The sequence below is a fragment of the Paramormyrops kingsleyae genome, chromosome 24 (assembly GCF_048594095.1).
Source record: "Paramormyrops kingsleyae isolate MSU_618 chromosome 24, PKINGS_0.4, whole genome shotgun sequence".
NCBI classification, from domain to species: domain Eukaryota; kingdom Metazoa; phylum Chordata; class Actinopteri; order Osteoglossiformes; family Mormyridae; genus Paramormyrops; species Paramormyrops kingsleyae.
The window spans coordinates 25,282,461-25,301,409 of record NC_132820.1 but is presented as its reverse complement, the minus strand read 5'-3'; the positions used below and the strand labels follow the sequence as shown (position 1 = coordinate 25,301,409).

At 44.8% G+C, this 18,949-nt stretch overlaps 1 long non-coding RNA gene and 2 pseudogenes across 1 annotated transcript; 1 reads left to right on the top strand and 2 right to left on the bottom strand.

Moving 5' to 3' along the window:
- Window positions 1–1,910: 1,910 nt before the first annotated feature.
- Window positions 1,911–2,016, bottom strand: LOC140582647 (U2 spliceosomal RNA; annotated as a pseudogene).
- LOC140582639 (U2 spliceosomal RNA) lies at window positions 1,983–2,120 on the top strand (annotated as a pseudogene).
- Window positions 2,121–4,792: 2,672 nt separating this feature from the next.
- Window positions 4,793–13,412, bottom strand: LOC140582296 (uncharacterized). The gene is made up of 2 exons (XR_011985224.1): window positions 12,658–13,412; window positions 4,793–7,010 (listed from the first exon to the last, which is right to left on the bottom strand). It is a non-coding gene; the product is annotated as an uncharacterized lncRNA (long non-coding RNA).
- Window positions 13,413–18,949: the final 5,537 nt, after the last annotated feature.

The window sequence follows — 18,949 nt, the reverse complement described above, 5'->3', positions numbered from 1 at the left end:
ACCCCAGAAGGGGTGAGGGAGGAAGTAAGAATAATTGTGTATTAGCCAGAGTTGAGGAAACCAGAGGCAGTGCAAGCAAAATGATCGAGTGCAATATTCGTCTAGGCTCCGGCAGATCTGAGTATAGCAGCATGAGAAAGAGGGAGAGACAGGCGGGAACACAGGCATGGGGACTCCCTGAACATCAGCACTCTAGTGTAGAGCTAGAGTGACAGCACTGATGCCTCAGTTTATCCAAAGTCAATGACACCAATCCCCACCCAGCTCATCACCTCATACTGTTAGTCTGACTGGGAGTGAGGGACTAGCTGGAACCAGAACTAGGTTTCCTATATGCTAAGCTATACAAGTGCGTTTTTAATCTAGACTTGAAAAGCGAGAGTGTGCCTGAATCCCGCACATCCGCCGGGAGACCATTCCACAGCTGTGGAGCTCTGTAAGAGAATGCTCTGCAGCCTGCCGTAGACCTGTCTACTTTAGGAACTAATAGATATCCTGCTCCTTGTGAACGAAGCAGGCGAGAAGGGTTGTAAGGGACCAGAAGATCATTGAGATATTGTGGTGCAAGGCCATTCAGAGTTTTGTAAGTCAATAGTAATAATTTGTAGTCAATCCTAAACTTGACCGGTAGCCAGTGCAGGGAAGACAGGATAGGGCTAATGTGATCAAATTTTTTAGTTTTTGTTAGAACTCTGGCAGCTGCATTTTGTACTAACTGAAGTTTATGTAGGGATCCAGATGGACAACCCGAAAGGAGGGCATTGCAGTAGTCCAATCTAGAAGTTATAAAGGCATGTATTAGTTTTTCTGCATCTTGAAAGGACAGCAACTTCCGAAGCTTGGCTATGTTCCGTAGATGATAAAATGCCGTACTGGTAATGCTATTTATGTGAGTACTGAAGCAGAGGTCGGAGTCTACCAGGACACCAAGATTTCTGACCACTGTTTTAAATTGAGTAGGGAGGCCGCTAGGGTTGGGGTTTACAAACTTATTGCGGGCCTCCTTAGGACCGATTAAAAGAACCTCAGTTTTTTCAGTATGTTAAATTATGTTACCAATTATGTTACCAAGCGGTAGCATATATAGATTGAACAGTAGGGGGCCCAGCACTGATCCCTGCGGGACACCATATCTTACTTTAGTACTTTAGAAATACCCCAAGAAGCCATGCAAAGGATCCACTCCTTACTCAGAAGTCAACTTGGCCAATACCCAATCAAACCCATACCCAAAATTTTCAGCATCAAAGAACTGTTAATTCTCCTTCACTGTCTTTTAGCCCTCAGTCTCTCCCTGGCTCTTTCCTGCCCTGGTACCTCATCTATCACCAAGGAGTTTACAGCTTACAGGAATGTCCATCATCATGACACATCGAAGCAATAGCGGTTAACCTCACAAACCTATAGCTGATGTGTGCTTGTTATGTTTGCTTGTATTTGTGTTACCCTCCAACTGCTGAGAGTCCGGCCCTGGAAATATATAAGATGATGCAGGTGAAGTCAGGGCAAGGTGCTAGGAGACATCAGTGTCAATACAAGTACAGACAATCGTCATTGTGGGGTCCCTTGCTCCCCAACATGCTGGGGAACCAATAAAAAGGAAGAAGGCATGGACTCTGCCCAATTAAAGACCTTATTGCATGTGTGTAGGAAACCAAATTTCTCTGGGCTCCGCGTGTATCACGGTTACATATGAAGCACACATGTGTTTAAACTTAAAAAAATTCAGGATGAAAGGTGCCTTATTCCCTTTTGCACAGTCATGATACATTTCTGTAATCACATCTCGTCAGCAAGGGGGTATCTCACGCCCCGAAAATTAATATGAATAATTTCTGTTTTTCACCATTTTACTTCAGGTGCTCCGGTTCGATAAGCAGACCCTGTCTCACTCAGTCACCCACTCAGTCAGTCAGTCTGAGTCAGTCTGTTTAATATGTGGTCCCCTCCATGGGGGACGTATCAGATATTAAACTGATACTACACTTGATCTTAGCCAAAAGGCCGAGAAGCCTTTTATTAGATGGATTTTTGGAACAGGGAGCCGGAAGTGGGGCTTGTCCCGTCCGCTCCACGCATCGACCCGGTATTGCAGTGCTTCCGGGAACGGTGCACCTCTACTGCCCCCTGTTGTTGAAAGGCAGAACTGACTGAGTGGGTGACTAATAGACTGAGTGCCTCTGGATGGCCAGCTAATTAGCTGCATGTGCTGTGAGGGAGGGGCCCTGTCCGTGCACAGCCCCCGTTTCCTGCTGTTTTTCTCTTTTTTTTTTTTTTTAAAGGAAGGTGACACGCTGTCGTTTGTGCGGTGGGCAGCTGTGCTGAGGTAAGGAATGACGTCATCTTTGCCTTTTGAATTTTCCCTCATGTTTGTTTAAATGATTGCTGTTTTTTGAGAGGACAGGAGGACAGGGAGGAGTCTGGGCCCCGAGGCTGGCGGCTGCGACATCCCTGGGCATTCTACTCCGAGCGGGGGGCGTCACGGAGGCCCGGCTAACGGCGACCCGCTAAGCGGCGGCCCCATATCGACTCGGGTCTCTCTTCGGTCTTCAGGACCGGTATACGTTTCTTCTCCTTTCCAGATTGGAAAAGACAGGAAGGAGCAAAAGTGGAAGAGTTGACGAAATGGCGACGGATGGCATAGCTTCCAGCGGTGGGGCGTAAGACCTTGCATTCCAGAACATCCCCGCGCATATGAGAGTCTGCTCCGTACATCTCCGTTCAGGTAAGTCAGCTTCCGGTGTGATCACTAGACTCCATTCTTGTGTTTGTCCCTAAAGAGAACAGCCAGGATAGGAAATGCTGGAAACCCATCCCGACCGGAGTCCATCCCTTCCCGGTGACACAGTAACCCGAAAGTGTTTGTGAGTGTGGTTTATGTCAGATTAGGAGAGCTGAAATGAACCTTTTGTTGGATGATAGTCGGCGACCAAAACAAGAGCTAGATCACAGAAAAGTGTTTCAAAAACGACAGCGTCAAAATGAAATGCAACGCTGGATGGAAGTTTTCTAGTCCTGATGAAGGATGTAGAATCAGAATCCAGATATGTTTCCATACAAGGAATTTGCCTTGGTGGTGCTTTTACATGACATTACAAAGAACATACCACATTTAGCAAAGACATATGCAGAAAGGTAATAGACAATAGACTGGCAATTGGGTAATATGATAATTATATGATAATTAAGTTTATTAATGGCAGTAATGATGGTATTATGATATTTATATATGTGTGTACATAGTAATCATTGTAGTATGAATATAAACTATATAAATGGTATAAGAATTTAAAGGGCTCTTAAATGGTGCCGTTATTAAGTAGCAGCCAAGTCAACTATATGTGCAAGAGTGCAATATGTATACAGAGTTTGCAGTATGTGTGCATAATGTGCAAGAGTGCAGAATATAATCATAGAGGAAGTTTATCAGTTGTTTACTGGTTATGCTGGTGGATATTTCACTGCAGCTGATGATTAATTGAACGTCCAGTCAGAGACTGGCTTGGTTAATGAGAGAGACTGCCTAAGGGAAGAAGCTCTTGGCGTGCCTTGTGGTCTTGGTTCTGATTGCCATGAGTCTACTCCTGGAGGGTAAGGCTTGAAAGATGTGGTGAGCAGGGTGAGATGGGTCCTCAAAGATTTTGTATGCCCGTTTCCTGGTTCTGGTGATGTACAGTGTCTGGAGGGTAGGCAGGTTACTGCCGATTATTCGCTCTGCTGAGTGGATGATGTGTTGCAGTCTGGCCTTGTCTCGTTCAGTGGCTGATCCAAACCAGGCTGTGATGGAGGAGCTAAGGATGGACTCAATGATTGTAGCGTAAAACTGGGCCATCGTGGTTATAACATATTATTTTGGATCAGGCACGGACAGTTGTGAGAGTTCAGTCCGCATTAGCTCTGATAGAATAGTATTAAATGCAAAGCTAAAGTCCACAAACAGAATCCTAACATATGTCTCAGGGCACTCCAAGTGTCGGAGCAAGAAATGTAGTCCAGTGTTAACTGCATCGTCCACAGGTCTGTTGGTTCTGTAGGCAGACTATAGAGCAGGGGTGTCAAACTGCAGTCCTGGGGGGCCAGAGCCCTGTATAGCTTAGTTCTTTCCCTGTTCCACCACTAATGATTCAGCTCAAGAGCTGTGTGGTAATTAGCACAAGGAGTTGAATCAGGTATGTTAAATGAGGGGAAACCCAAAAATGTGCAGGGCTCTTGCTCTCCAGGACTGGAGTTTGACACCTGTGCTATAGAGGGTCAAGCGATGGGTCTGTGATGGTTTTAAGGTATGACAGCACAAGTCTCTCAAAAGCCTTCATTACCACTGATGTGAGAGCCACTGGTCTGTAGTCACTGAAGCAAGAGACTCTGGGTTTCTTTGGAAAAGGTGTTATTGTGGATGACTTAAGATACAAAGATCCAGTGACTAATTGAAAATATCTGTGAAGACAGGTGATGGTTGATCTGCACAGTGCTTCAGAGTGGCTGGGGAGACCAGGAGCTTTCCCTGTATTCTGACTCCTAAAGATCTTGTTTACATCTCTGTCGTTGATTCTCCTGGGAAGGTGGCTGGACGTGGTGGGCGAGGTGTGAAGGTACCCAGGTGTGAAGAAGGCCATTGAAAAGGTGAGGGCTGTATGATGCGCGAATGTGGCTTTTCAAACCCTGTTGGGGAGCAGTAGGAAAGCGCCGTAGCTTTGAGCTTTCCTCCTCTCACCGTTACCTGTGTGGAGGAAGCGCTGTCGCTTGCCACTCCACACATGCACTTCTTGGACTCAGGACTAAAGAGACAGCACACTTCTTATCTTTTACTTGCGCAAGGGTGCCCACTCACTTAGATGCAACAGACAGTATCTGCGCCTCAGTTCAGTGTCACACCGGGCAGTCCCTTGGCTTCTTTATTTATACTTGGCGGGAGGGGCTTACATGGGGCGTAGTTTAAACTGTTAATACTGCTAGTACCTTTACAGACAAAGGTTTATCAGGAAACGCTACACAACCCAGGGTAGGCCTCCTTGGCCATGTTGACAAGCCTATCCCCCACCCAGAGTTATAGTTCCTGTTCTCTCATCCCTCGGCGTCTAGGGACCACTTTGTTCTGCCCTGTCTCTAGACGCAGGGGCTGATACATATATATTACATATTGCTAACACACATACTTAATATGATAAAAGTAATACATTTTCCACTCTAACAGTCCCTCCTGTTTATCATGTTAATTGTAAGAAAGCAGAATCACACTGAGGGTCTCCTCGAGCTTCAGGAGTGGTCCACGCCCTTTAGGTTTTCGGACCGTCCGTCATTGTGAGTTACACCTCTCCGGGCTCTTCTTCCATCTCCATATTGTCGGTAAGGGACAACAACATATTGTCTTGAGCTCGAAACGCGGAATGTAGAGCAGAATTAATCAGCATTTTCAAACATGGAATCACAGTGATACAACAGCAGAAAAATAATATAAAAAACATCAGAAATGGTGCACATATTCTCATCAGAATGGTCCACCATGCTCCGGTGGTGAACCAGGACAACCACGAGAACCCTTGCTGGCTCTTTTCTTCGGTCATCACCGTCCGTAGATCTTTCAGCTTTTGCAAGGCATTCGTCATGTTGGAAGAATGTACATTGTCAGGAATATAAGTACAGCAGGTTTGATTCAGTAATACACACACCCCTCCCTGCGCCGCAGTGAGGAGATCTAGTGCCATTCTATTCTGTATCACCATCTGCCGGGTTATATCCAATTCTTTATTTTGTTGCTGCTCTATTGTTATGGAAGCATTCATGAACAAACCTAATCTGTAGGTCAGAGTTTCTACGCGGAGCAGTAGTTTTCCTACTCCTACTTGTGGAAACAAGGCAAGTATTACTTTCTTCCCTTCGGACCACAACTTTTGATCGTCGGGGACATCTGTTCCCCACACGCTATCATGTTGTTTCACGGTTTCTTCCGTGCTGCGTTTACGTCGTTTAGTTGTGTCCTCAGTACTTATTACATAGGTGTGATCTGAAACATAAATGGGTGCACAAACTCCGTACCAGCCGGGTGGTAACACAAAATAAGCACGGCTACCACACAACCAGGCTACGCCTTGCACCCAATAGGACCCATTGCTGGGGCCTGACATGTTGACTGGTGCTCCTTCACCTGAAACAACAATTTGATCACAGTTTGTAGTGTTACCTAGGGGGTTTGTGCCATTCATTTGGTCATAGCACATAGTATGGTTGAATGTTCTCGGGTCTTTATTCATAAGGACCGGGAACGGGAATGAACTATTAGACTTGGTGACCTTGAAGTCAATCCAAAATAGTCGATCACAAGTGTTATTGTCGATCCCTGGGGCATATGGGTTTGTGTCATTTATTTTAATACCTATGTGCTGGTATCCGACGCCTCCGAATGAGGAAGCACATTTAGCCTGGGATCTGTTCATAGGTTTCCCGGTTAAAGTTGGGCCTTCACTATGGTGTGGCATGACAGAGCAAACATAACAGTTAGACAGATTCTTTTGTTTCACAGCGTCATGTACATATCTGTACCAGTAATTCTGTAGGAACGGATGTTGTGCATCTCCGTTTATACGGGTGAGGTGAATCCCATCCGGGGTCCACTTTTTCCCTACATCCACATTCTCATCTCCAAATTGTAATATCAGTGTAATTAGTATAACGAAAAGACCTGCAGTCAGACCTTTAGCCCACCAAGAACACCCTGTCAGAGCCATCCTAAAGGAGTGCAGTTCAGTTGGTTTCTTCACCGGGTTGAGACTGTGAAAACCTATTGTATTTCGTGCCTTTGTAGCGGACTTCCACTGCTACTCCGCGAGTGAGGCGTCTGGCAAGGGCTTTATGAGCTTACAGTGACTTTTGTGAATCCACGACGGTCTTTCCGCAATCTTCAGTGCGGTGGGTGTTGTCAGGAGTACTTGATATGGTCCGTCCCACCGGGGCGTAGTCCAATCCTTACGCTGTAGGACTTTAATCAGTATCCAATCTCCAGGCTTCACAGAATCCTGTAACACAGACACAGATGCTTCTGGCAAATTACTAGGATGTTGAGCGCTTTGTTTAGCGAGCAGTCTGCTCATCCAATCCGCAAGCGTTTGCTCATGTCCTGCCTTCCCTACGTCAGTAGTTTCCCCTATCAACGGAAACGGTCTCCCGTATACTATTTCAAAGGGGGTCAGTCCACTGACCGCAGGCGTGATACGCATCCATAGTTTCACTAGTGACAAACATTCTGGCCATGGTCTGCCTGTTTCTTCCATGGTTTTCTTTAGCCTATTTTTTATTGTTCCATTAGTTCGCTCCACTAGACCTGCACTCTGGGGGTGGTATGCGCAATGATTTTTTAGTGTAAATCCTAGTGCTTGTGAGCATAAGTCTAGTACTTTATTTACAAAATGTGAGCCGTTGTCTGATCGTATTATTTCGGGGATTCCATATGTCGGAAAGAATTGTCCCACTAAGCATTTAGCTACTGTGATTGCATCACAGTGTTTTGCTGGGTATATTTCTACCCACTTTGAAAAGGTGTCTATTATTACCAAACAGTACTTTGCACCTTGTGACCACGTCAATTCTATGAAATCCATGTGTATTGCTTGAAACGGCTGCTCCGGCATGGGGAACTGGCCTCGCTTAGGTCTCATGTTCCCTTGTGCATTATGTTTACAGCAAATCATGCACGCTCTGCAATAGTTTTTTGCAAAATCAGAAAAATTTATTGTGTAAAAGTGTTGTTGTATTATATGTACCATCCCTCCTGTTGAGACATGGGTCTTCCCATGACTCACTAAAGCTGCTGTTTTATACAGACTCCGCGGAAGGACTGGCTTCCCGTCCACTTCATACACATTATCTTTTTCTTGTGCCCCCCTTTTTGTCCATCTCTGCTTTTCTGCCTTTGGGGCATTCTGCTGCGCGTCTCGTAGTACATTAGTTTCTATGAGGAAGAGCCCATCGCTCTCTTCGAGCGGTGCGCGTTGGGCTGCTTCCTTAGCTGTTTGATCAGCGAAAGCATTCCCTTTCGCTTCCTCAGTTTCATTGGCCTGATGCGCTTTGCATTTGCAGAGTGCTAGTAGTTTTGGTTTCTGCACGACTTCTAACAGTTTTAGTAGTAACGCCGAATGAGTTAATGTGGTCCCTTGGGACGTCTTGAATCCTCTCGTTTTCCACACAGCTGCATGATGATGCACTGCTGAGAAAACGTACTGACTGTCTGTGTATATCGTAATTTCTTTCCCCTCATGTATTTCACAGGCTCGGATGACGGCATACAGTTCTGCAGCTTGTGCTGAACATGTCGGCGGCAACGCCTTTGCTTCTATCACTTTGTCTTGGGTTACTACCGCATACCCTACTCTGTTTTTGCCATACTGATCTTTAGATGCAGACCCGTCCACGAATAGGACTGTAGTCTGGGGTATGGGCGTTTGAGAGATGTCAGCTCGGGGTTTTGTTTGTTCTTCTATTATGGTTTTACATGAATGCGCGTCTCCCTCTGCCTGAGACGGCAGGAGGGTGCTGGGGTTTAATGGTCCACACCTCTGCAAGGTTATATTGGGCTGTGAAAGCAGAAGTGAGACCAGGGTCAGGTGTCTAGCGTGCGTTAAGAAGGGTAGTGGTGTCTGGAGCAATATCAGCGATACGGCATGTGGTACTTTCAGGGTCAGGGGGTGGCATAACACTAGCTCTGCTGATATTTTCACTGCTTCCGCTGCTGCTGCACATGCCTGCAGGCAGCTTGGAAACCCTGCTGCCACAGCGTCTAGTCTTTTAGAGTAGAACGCTAATGGTCTGTGTTTAGTTCCAAACGGTTGTGTTAAAACAGCTTTCATATACCCTTCTTGTGCATCTACGCATAGCATGAAAGGCAATTCATAGTTTGGTAAGGCCAAGACTACATCTGTCTGCAGCATGTGTTTCAGTTTCTCAAATGCTGCTTCTCCCTTGCCGGTCCATTGTATTTGGTCTTTTAGTGTCATCTCCTTCCCATATATTAACTCCTGCAAAGGCTGTGCTAAGGTTGCATAGTCTGGTAACCATTCCCTACAGTAATTGCACAGTCCCAGGAAGGACATCATCTGTTGCTTTGTCCTTGGTTTAGGCGCCTCTCTAATCGCTTGCTTACGAGTTTCTAGGAGCGCCTTCCCTTCCCCCGTAAGATAATGACCTAAATATATGACCTTCTTCTGGCAATATTGTAGCTTTTCTTTCGAGGCCTTATGTCCTGTCTTGTACAAATGTTGGAGCACAGCCAAGGTCGTCTGCCGGCAATGTTCCTTAGTATCAGCTGCAACTAGGATATCATCCACGTACAACAATACTTGGCTGTGTTCCAGCACTGGGCACGTTTGCATAGAGAAGCGGAGGGCCATTGTGTACACATGTGGGCTTTCAGAAAAACCTTGCGGTAATCTAGTGTAAGTATATTTCTTCCCTTTGTAGGTGAACCCGAATAAATGTTGCGAGTCCTCATGTAGTGGCACTGAGAAAAAGGCATTACTCAAATCTATCACTGAGAACCACTTCTTGTCTCCCGTAAGGGAGTTAAGCAGTAAATGTGGATTAGGCACATCTGGTGCCGCATGCTGAACTATGTTATTTATTGGCCTTAAATCTTGCACCATCCTCCACTTTCCCGTTTGACCTTTCTGCACTGGGAATATGGGGGTGTTGCAAGTAGCCTCAGGTGCCTCTCTCAAGATCCCTGACCTCAACATGTCCTGTATCACCGGTGCTATTCCGGCTTCAGCTTCGGGTTTCAATGGATATTGTCTCACTATCGGTTCTTGTTGTGTTCGTATCTGTACCTTATATGGTGGGAAGTCTTTTACTAGCCCTACATCAGTGGGGGAGGAAGACCACAGCCCTTTAGGTATTACTGACAGCTCTGGGCTCTCAACCGTAGCTATCAATCAGGCCGGGTCCTCCATGTGTGGGACAGGGGTCACAGGCACTCGCCATCCCAAAGGGAATCTCCATATGTTTTGTGTTTCGTTATAGCTCCACTCTGTCCCTGGCTGCGTCGTATATTTAAGTTTTGGGTGTGATGCGCAGCTCACAAACTGTCCCAAATCTTTCCATCTATGCTTTTTCCCTTTTGAAAGAGAAATGTGTGGTGTGTCTTCTAGAAGCAATTTCCATTGCCTATTCGTCAGGGTGACGGATGCTGCTGCTAGCCCATTTACTGTGTCCACATACAGATATGGGACCGTAATGCATTTATCAGTTTGTGCATGGAACAAGGCGTCATATGCTGGGTCTGGCCCTGGTACTGTTTTGTACCTTATTGTGACGTGCAGCGCATCACTCAGCATATATTGCGTTTGTGGTGCTTTCTGCTGCTGCCTAGTTTTCCTCAACATTTCTCTAGTTTGGTTCGTGTCTCCTAAATCTAAGGACCAATAATAGGTTGGGGTGTTATGTCCTTGTATCACACAAACATCCTCCTCTATTATGGCCTTCATTCCATTTGGGGTTGGCACCACGCCTATTCCTAATGCTTGCATTACATCTCTCCCTACCAGATTTACGGGGCAAGCAGGGCTTATGAGTACTTGTGCTTCGCACTCTTTTCTGGTCTCGACATCTATTATCAGCAGGGGGTTGGTAAGTTTATGGCTATCTGTTTGGCCTCCTGCTGTTTTCATATTCACTGTAGCCGTTGAAAAGGTAGTTTTAGGAGGTGCTGCTGTCAGCACCGTCCTGCAGGCTCCAGTGTCGCACAAACACTCATAAGTTTCCCCATTTATAGACAATTGTCTGCTTGGTAATTCACACCATTGTTTTGACACTAACAGTTGTTGCACTGCTAGCAGGTCTACTTCCTCTTCTCCCTCTATTCGCACTGTTTCAACTTTACAGCGTCTTAGGGTCACGGGGGCACATTCCTCTGTTTCAGTATTTGAAATAGAGTCCCCCGTGGCTGGGAGTCACTGGGGTGGCTCACCGGAGGTGGACCTTCTATCGGGATTGGTTGTGGGGTCCCTTTTTTGTCTTAGTCTGCAATCCCTTGCCATGTGTCCTATCTTCCCACAATTCCAGCAGTCTATTACTCCTGGTTGGCCTCTTCCCAATCCCCCTCTACCTCTTCCTCTGTTTCTACCCCTGAAACCTCCTCTACCCCTTCCTTGGATCTGCGTATAGGCCACTAACTGATCGCTTTGATCTAAGAAAACAGTTTCTGGTTTTGTCTTCTGGGCTTTTTGAGCGTGTTGTGCATATTCTATTGCTTGTTGCACAGTTCCTGTATTCTGGTGCACCCAGTGTTTATCAATGTATCGCTTTAATTCTGGTCGCAACCCAGTTAGGAAGGCTCTTTTTAATTGTTGCTGATATACCCCGTTCTCATCTTCCGCATGAGGAATTCCTGAGTTCGTCCTGAACATAGGCCGTAATCTGTCCAGGAAATCCTCTGGCTCCTCTCCTTCTTTCTGCTTACACTGCGCTATTTTCCCATAATCAGCTCGTCTTGTGAATGTGGCCTCTAACCTTCCTCTCAACTGGTCTAGAGCCTGCTGTAATTCCATGGAGTCATGTGCTAGGGGCTGGTTTCTTGCTCCCTGACCCGTAAAGTCACCAGCTACCCGTCCCCATTTGTGACTTAGGACCTGTCTAAAACAGCGGAATAATTCTCTCCCATTAAGGTGAAAGCTGGTCTGTAGTTCCGTCATAGCTGTCCAGAACTCAGGCACACCGTCCTCTACGGCAGGGATGCCTTTCAGGGCGGCTGCTCTATCTTCTGCTGTCCATGGGCGGTAAACTAATATGGTGGCTGGTGGGGCTATGCCATCATCATCCAGGGCTATTCTTGGATTAGCCACTTCCACCATCGGGGCGAGGAACTCATCTTCCTCATCTAATTCTATTGCATGCCACTGAACTCTCCGATTTTCAGGGTTTATACGTTTTTGCAATTGTGGATCTGTCGCCCTGGTCTGATGTAACCTTGGTCTCTCTCCCTCCGCTCCCTGAGCCGCTTGCAAAGGTGCAGGCTCATTTTGATTATGATAAGGTGGTGGCTGTGGCCCTAGTGGCGCAGCCACAGGCACATGCGGGGGAGCAGTGGGCGATGTCTCCTCATCTATTTTAACCAATGCTGCTTGTAACTTCTCTTTTTTATTTTTCTGTTTCTCCTTCCTCGCTTTATCTCGGAGTTTGCTTTGCTCTAACCAAGCTTCAGACAGCATGTATTCTCTCTTTTTCTGTATTTTATCTTTCTCTGAACGGCAACTAGCCAGTATATCTAATTTTAACTCGGTCTGCAGTTTTAGAATGTCCCCTGTATTCAGATTTCCAGGAAATTTATATCTTTTCTGCCATTTCCGATTACTCACAACTCCTGCTCCTACTTTGTATGCTTCCATAAATTTCTCGTCTCCCGCCAATTCTACTTTGCTCTGACTCTGTCCCATTTTTTTCTACAAAAAACAACAACCCCTAGGTGCAAGTCCCTGGCATGAGACCTCAGGAGGACACTGACACGGCCTTCTACTGTCTCCTATGGAGACAGCGGTATCAGTTTTCAGGGGTGAAACCCGTCCTTTCTCCCTTGGTCACCAGTATGTTGTTGCACCCAGGCCAGACGTGCAGACCTTCTACTAGTCTCTTAATACACGTCTGTTCTCATTCACGCTGCAGCGTCGTGCTTCTCACCTGATCCTTTCGCGAAGTGCTTCTAGTTCTTGTCCGGAGGCCCATCAGACGTCGCCCCAGCCGTCGGGAACGGTCCTAACCACCGGCCTGTAGACGAATTCACGTCACAGGTCTTTCACACACTCTCTGTGAGTGAGACTGTCGACAGTTTTCGGTGTTGTTCGTCGGCGGACTGGTCGGCGTCTTCTGGTTTCCTCTCGGATCCGGCTCGAAGGACCAAGTTTTATGTTGGGGAGCAGTAGGAAAGCGCCGTAGCTTTGAGCTTTCCTCCTCTCACCGTTACCTGTGTGGAGGAAGCGCTGTCGCTTGCCACTCCACACATGCACTTCTTGGACTCAGGACTAAAGAGACAGCACACTTCTTATCTTTTACTTGCGCAAGGGTGCCCACTCACTTAGATGCAACAGACAGTATCTGCGCCTCAGTTCAGTGTCACACCGGGCAGTCCCTTGGCTTCTTTATTTATACTTGGCGGGAGGGGCTTACATGGGGCGTAGTTTAAACTGTTAATACTGCTAGTACCTTTACAGACAAAGGTTTATCAGGAAACGCTACACAACCCAGGGTAGGCCTCCTTGGCCATGTTGACAAGCCTATCCCCCACCCAGAGTTATAGTTCCTGTTCTCTCATCCCTCGGCGTCTAGGGACCACTTTGTTCTGCCCTGTCTCTAGACGCAGGGGCTGATACATATATATTACATATTGCTAACACACATACTTAATATGATAAAAGTAATACATTTTCCACTCTAACAAACCCGCAGTAGAATTTTAACAGGTTTTTGTCACCACTCCTGTAAGCTTCATCTTTTGTTTTATGAAGCTGCCTGAGTTCAGTTGTAAACCATGGGTCGTCATTATTATAGCTGACAACAGACTTTTTGGGAATGCGAGAGTCCTCGCAGAAGCTTATGTGCCATGTTACAGTGTCCGTGTATTCATCCAAGCTGTTAGTAGCAGTTTTGAAAACATTCCAGTCTGTCGAGTCAAAGCATGATTTTAATTGCTCTACAGCTCCACATGTCCAGTGTTTCACTCTAGTAACGACAGGTTTAGCAGTTTTCAGATTTTGTCTGTATGCTGGAATTAGATAAATTGTTGCATGGTCAGAGTTTCCTAGTGCAGCACCAGTCATTTTCTGTCATTAAAATGTGACATCTTTTCAGTTACCTATTTATTTGTTTTGGCTTTTTCTTATTATTATCTATGTGTTCATTGTAATTGATTAATAAAATTATTTATTTTCATTATTATTTCTTTTTCACTTATCTTTGAAATGTGATTTTGAAGTTTTAATGTGATTGTATCCTTGTCTTTGTAAAGCACTTTGAATTGCCTTGTGCCTGAATTGTGCTATATAAATAAACATGCCTAAAATCCTTGACGATGACAATGTGCCCAGCCAGCTGTGAACTGTTCGTGCGCTTCAAGAGATTTGTAGTTTTTAAACTCTTTAAAAGTGTACGCACTAATGACAGACACTAGGTGGTTGACAGTGTCCCCATAAGAAAGCCAAGGTAGCGCATCGGGATCCCTTGTCCATGTGTTTGCTGGCATTTCATAAGGGTCGACGAGGACACCATAGACAGTGGCGTACTCTCACTGTTCTTCGCTTTCTCCATCTTTGCATTTCTTGCAGTGTGAAGATCTGCGAGCTGTTTAATTTTAGTGACCGCTCCTTTTCAGGATTATGTAGTATATGTTTAACATTAGTTCAAAGTGTGGAAGGGAAATTTAAAGTGATGGTAGGCCAGGGTTGGGAGGCATTGTGGGATTGTTCTTGTGTCTCAGGTTTTGTTGTTTTGGGGATGGTGCCGTGTGTCCTTGCCTCACAGCCACCTGCACGGAACCAGCTTTGCAGGCCACAGACCTTGTAGAACTGGGCTGAAGGGAACATCGCCGGGGGGAGAAAGGGGACCTGCAGGAAGCCTTGAAATGTAGCTGCTATACTATGCTAGACGCAGTTTGTTGTATGGTAGCATTTGAACACACAAGCAAGTTATGTATCCATAAGGGTTGTATATGTTTACGCTGAAGTCTTTATTTAGGTAATATAGGGTTGGGGTTTCCCTTACTGATAGCATTGTGAGCCATGCCAGCCATGGACACCGAAGGGGGGGTTGCACCTTTTTGCTGGGTTGGGAGTGGAATTTCCCTAATGTTTAGGGTTTTTGCCCTCCTTCCTAGGCTGGATAGACAGGCTTATGTGTGGGACTCATAGGAGGCCTAGGCCTAACGAGGATTGGAAGCTCAACATCCTTGAAGTAGACCAATAGTGGCGTATTATGTTTGTTGTATGGTCGAAACCTGGTTTGCAGATGTTTGGTAACCAATCGGGACTTAGAAGTCCATATAGGGGAATTCGTCTTATAGTATATTAACCTGCTGATTTCTGGGTGCGGGGTGCATTGCGCATTGTACCCGAGTGTGGCTGGAACACTGTTCTGGATTGCTGAATAAAGAAGAAAACTTTGCTCATTATGTTAAGACGGAAGCGGAATTGGGAGTTACGTCAGTCTGCAGCAGCGCTGGATCGTTTTACGGCACACTGCTTGCCTGGTCGCAGCCTCCAAAGAGCAAGAGTTCCAGAAGTTCACCTGCGCTCCAGAGACATTTCATAGTTATTATCTTATGTGCCCCTCTCGTTTGGTAGTTCATTTTCTGTCCGTGATTACGGGTGTGCGTGTATGATGTTCAGTAAGTAATGTTTTCTATACTTTTAATGTAGTTGATTTCTTTCTGTATGCGCAGTATCGGTGTAGTGTTACTAGATTGCGTATATGGCAGCTTGTTGGATTTACATGCCCTGTTATCGTTGATGTAGCACTTTGTCGTGGGTCAGCATTTGTATGTGGTAATTATAATTTCTTATTGCTATTAATCAAGTTAAAGGAGCACCTCCAACTTATTATAGTTTACTGGTAATCCTTCAGTGCCATCTTGTGGACATATTTGAAACTACCATAATTCGCTTACCTTTTCCAGAATGTTCAGTCGTTATTCCCTTTATTGGTTTATTTCAGAACCACGCCCACATATTGGATTGGATGGTGCCTATTGTTAGTTGCTGGGCTGTAACCACAGAATTGCGAGTAAAAACCTTAAACCCACCTTGGCTGTGATCCCAGTGCTCTGACCGGCACTCTTCTGAGAACACTACCTCATCCGGAACCACGATTTCATTAGTCCACCTAATCCTCCCCCACACATTACATGCGAGGTCTGGAGTTTGATTCAAGTGTGACAGAGTGAGAGTGATTATAGAGGATTATAGAGTCATAATTCTTTGGGTTAATTCTGACTACCACAAAAGTTTACAAGCCCTATTTTGGCAAGAGCTAATCCTAATCATTTTCATCCTTGCCGTTTAAATCACTCATGAATAGATGTGTTTGTGAGAATTTGGTTTGTTTTAAGCATTTTAAATTTAAATAAATACTGCAATACTCATTGCAGAAATACATCTTTTCCAATATTGTGCAGCCTAATAATGAAGTACTTACTACTAGGAGATATCTAACAACATACGATGCAACATTCAACAGGGGATAGTGAAGTGATATGTGGCAGATCAAAGTGCCAATTCGATGTGGGGCAGTGATTAGCATGTGGAGAATGCTGCAGCAGTATTACAAAATCAGCAACTCTTTTAAAAATAATAGTGATATAAATATATTATTTATTAATAAGTATATAGAATCAGTACACAAAGTATAAGTATATAAAGTTTAAGAATATAAAGTATATAAGTATAAAAATGTTATGTTTAAAAATGTTACAAGTATAAAAATGTTATAAGTAAAAAAAGTTTAAGTAAAAAAAGTTTAAGGGCTCAGGCCTGCTGCTCCTACTCATCAGAGTGGATCTGATACTTGAACTTCTTCTTCAGAGCCTCTGCTAAGATGGCAGCAATGTCCTCTGAGGGCATGGGCGTCCCCTGCGTCAGTCCCCTCCTCGTCACTGGCGTCCCACCTGGCGACCTCAGCACTGGGCGCAGTTTAATGTGCGGCAGCTCCGCCAGAACATCCACCATGTTGGGGCCATTGGTGGGTCCTGCGCCACTTCCCTGACGATGACTCGTCTTCTGCTTCGGGCCCTGGATATTAGCAGGCGGAGGCGGTGGAGGAGGAGGGGGCGGGAAACAGCTTGGAGCTGAAGTGGGGACTATAAGAGTCCCAGTGGTCTCCGAACTGCTCCGGGGCATATTTGGGTCAGTCAGGGCACCAGCAAGCTGGGAGATCTCGGACCGTAAACGGTCCACCTCGTCTTCGAGGGCTGCAATCTTCTCCCAAACTGCCGCCCACTGATCCCGGTGTCCACTGGGGAGGTGGATGCCACTCCCGACCTTTGCAGGGGCGTTGCCATTTATAGCAACCCCCGTTGCAACACTTGAGGATGTCTTCACAAAGCGCTGGGAAAGAAAAAAATCTCCAGTTGCAAAAAACTTGTTACATTGCGCAGTTCAACGCAGAGGGGGCGACTCTGTGAAACAAGCGATCTTCCTTGGTCGAAAAAATACTGAATTCGGAACGGAATCAAATCCAAAAAAAAACAGTCTGCACACAAAGTACAGAGAGTTAGATGTCTTACTTAAACATCACACAAAATTATATTTTTCTCCATCATCCATTAACATACAGCGCAATCTCAGATCCACATTAGGCCATACTATACAGATTTCCTGTATAACATTAATATACACATATACATGTATATATTTATATATGCACATTATAAACATTTCAACCTGCAATGGTACTAACAGGGTGGCTAAACTGAATAACACCATATCACAGTCAACGTATTCCGATCAATTAGCAAGTAGCCTTATAGGTAGCTTTAGCATTTTACATACAACTATAAAAAATACATTAGCAAAGAAAATAATCAACAAAGGTTCACATTCATATCCTGACTGTTTTTCCTTCACACTAATGATCCCTATATCTATATTTTCCTTAACATTTAACCAAACAGGTAAATTGACCTACCAGGATATCCAAAAGAGAGCAATTGCACCAAAATCTTTCTATCCACTAATCGCTGCAATTGTATGCTTCGGCCAAAAAAAATAAACAGTGCTCTAAACGTTGATATCTACACAAATATATATATATATGTAGCTATATACGTTTATTTCCCTAAGTTGCCGTTCACTCTTCTTTCCGCTCTCTTTACCCGCCTTCCTCCGTCTAGAAAAGCCCGCCGGAAAAAAAACTCCCACCCTACCTTTCGGCACTCAGGAACGTCTTAAAGAGACAGCTGCCCACTTTGGTATACACACACTTATTGTAAGGTTCATGTCTCCCTCTTTACAAATTACGCTCTATAATAGCTTCAAATCATTATGGTACTTTAGCTTTATAGACCTGGCTTCATATGGTTTTGTTATTATTATTTTTGGTATTAGTATTATTATTTTAAGAATGAAGCTAAATAATATAGCCGCCCACTAATATGTCACATATGGGTTAAAATGCAGAGGACACATTTCGTCGTTGTGTGATGTGCCAAGAATGGCACTTGATTACAAAGTACAAATACTTTTTTACTTGCCAACATTCATAAGCAACTTTATTTTTCAGTACAGTTGCGGTTTTTATAAATCTTGGTGATTAATATTCGCGGAGAGCGTGGGGTTTCCATTTTTCTATAACATTTATATTGTTAAAGGAAACACAGCTTAGCAAGCTGTTTAATTTTAATGACTGATTGTTTTCAGTATTAACTAGTATTTGTTTAACATTGGTTTAAAGTTGACTGCTGCTACTTTAGCAACAGCTCGGCATGCGCTCTCTGAGCTGATCCTAATCACTTTCATCCTTGATATTTCAGTCAGTCATGAATGGAGGTGTTTGTGAGAAACTTATTTATTTTTTTTTAAAAAAAGATCCTTTATAAACACTCCAATACTTACTGCAGAAAATGATTTTACGCAATGTCCTGCAGTCCAGTTATGAAATACTAATCTAACAACATACAATGTGCTGCCCACAGAAACGCTGTCTGTGCGCAGCCTGCTGGCAAAAAGCGGAACTACAGATACAGCAAATAAGGCAGAACGGAAACATCGGCGTCACTCCTTGGACTGATGATAGCTTTTAAATAGTTCTCAGTGAACCAAATAGAATGAACCAAATTTCACTGGTCCCATGCAAACTGACACCCATCTGGAACAACCCTGACATCCTGTTAAATAAAAAAAGTGATAAACTTCCTGGCTTGGCATAATAAAGGAATCAAGCGCCTCGAACATATAATCCAAGACAATTGCATGATATCATTTGACAA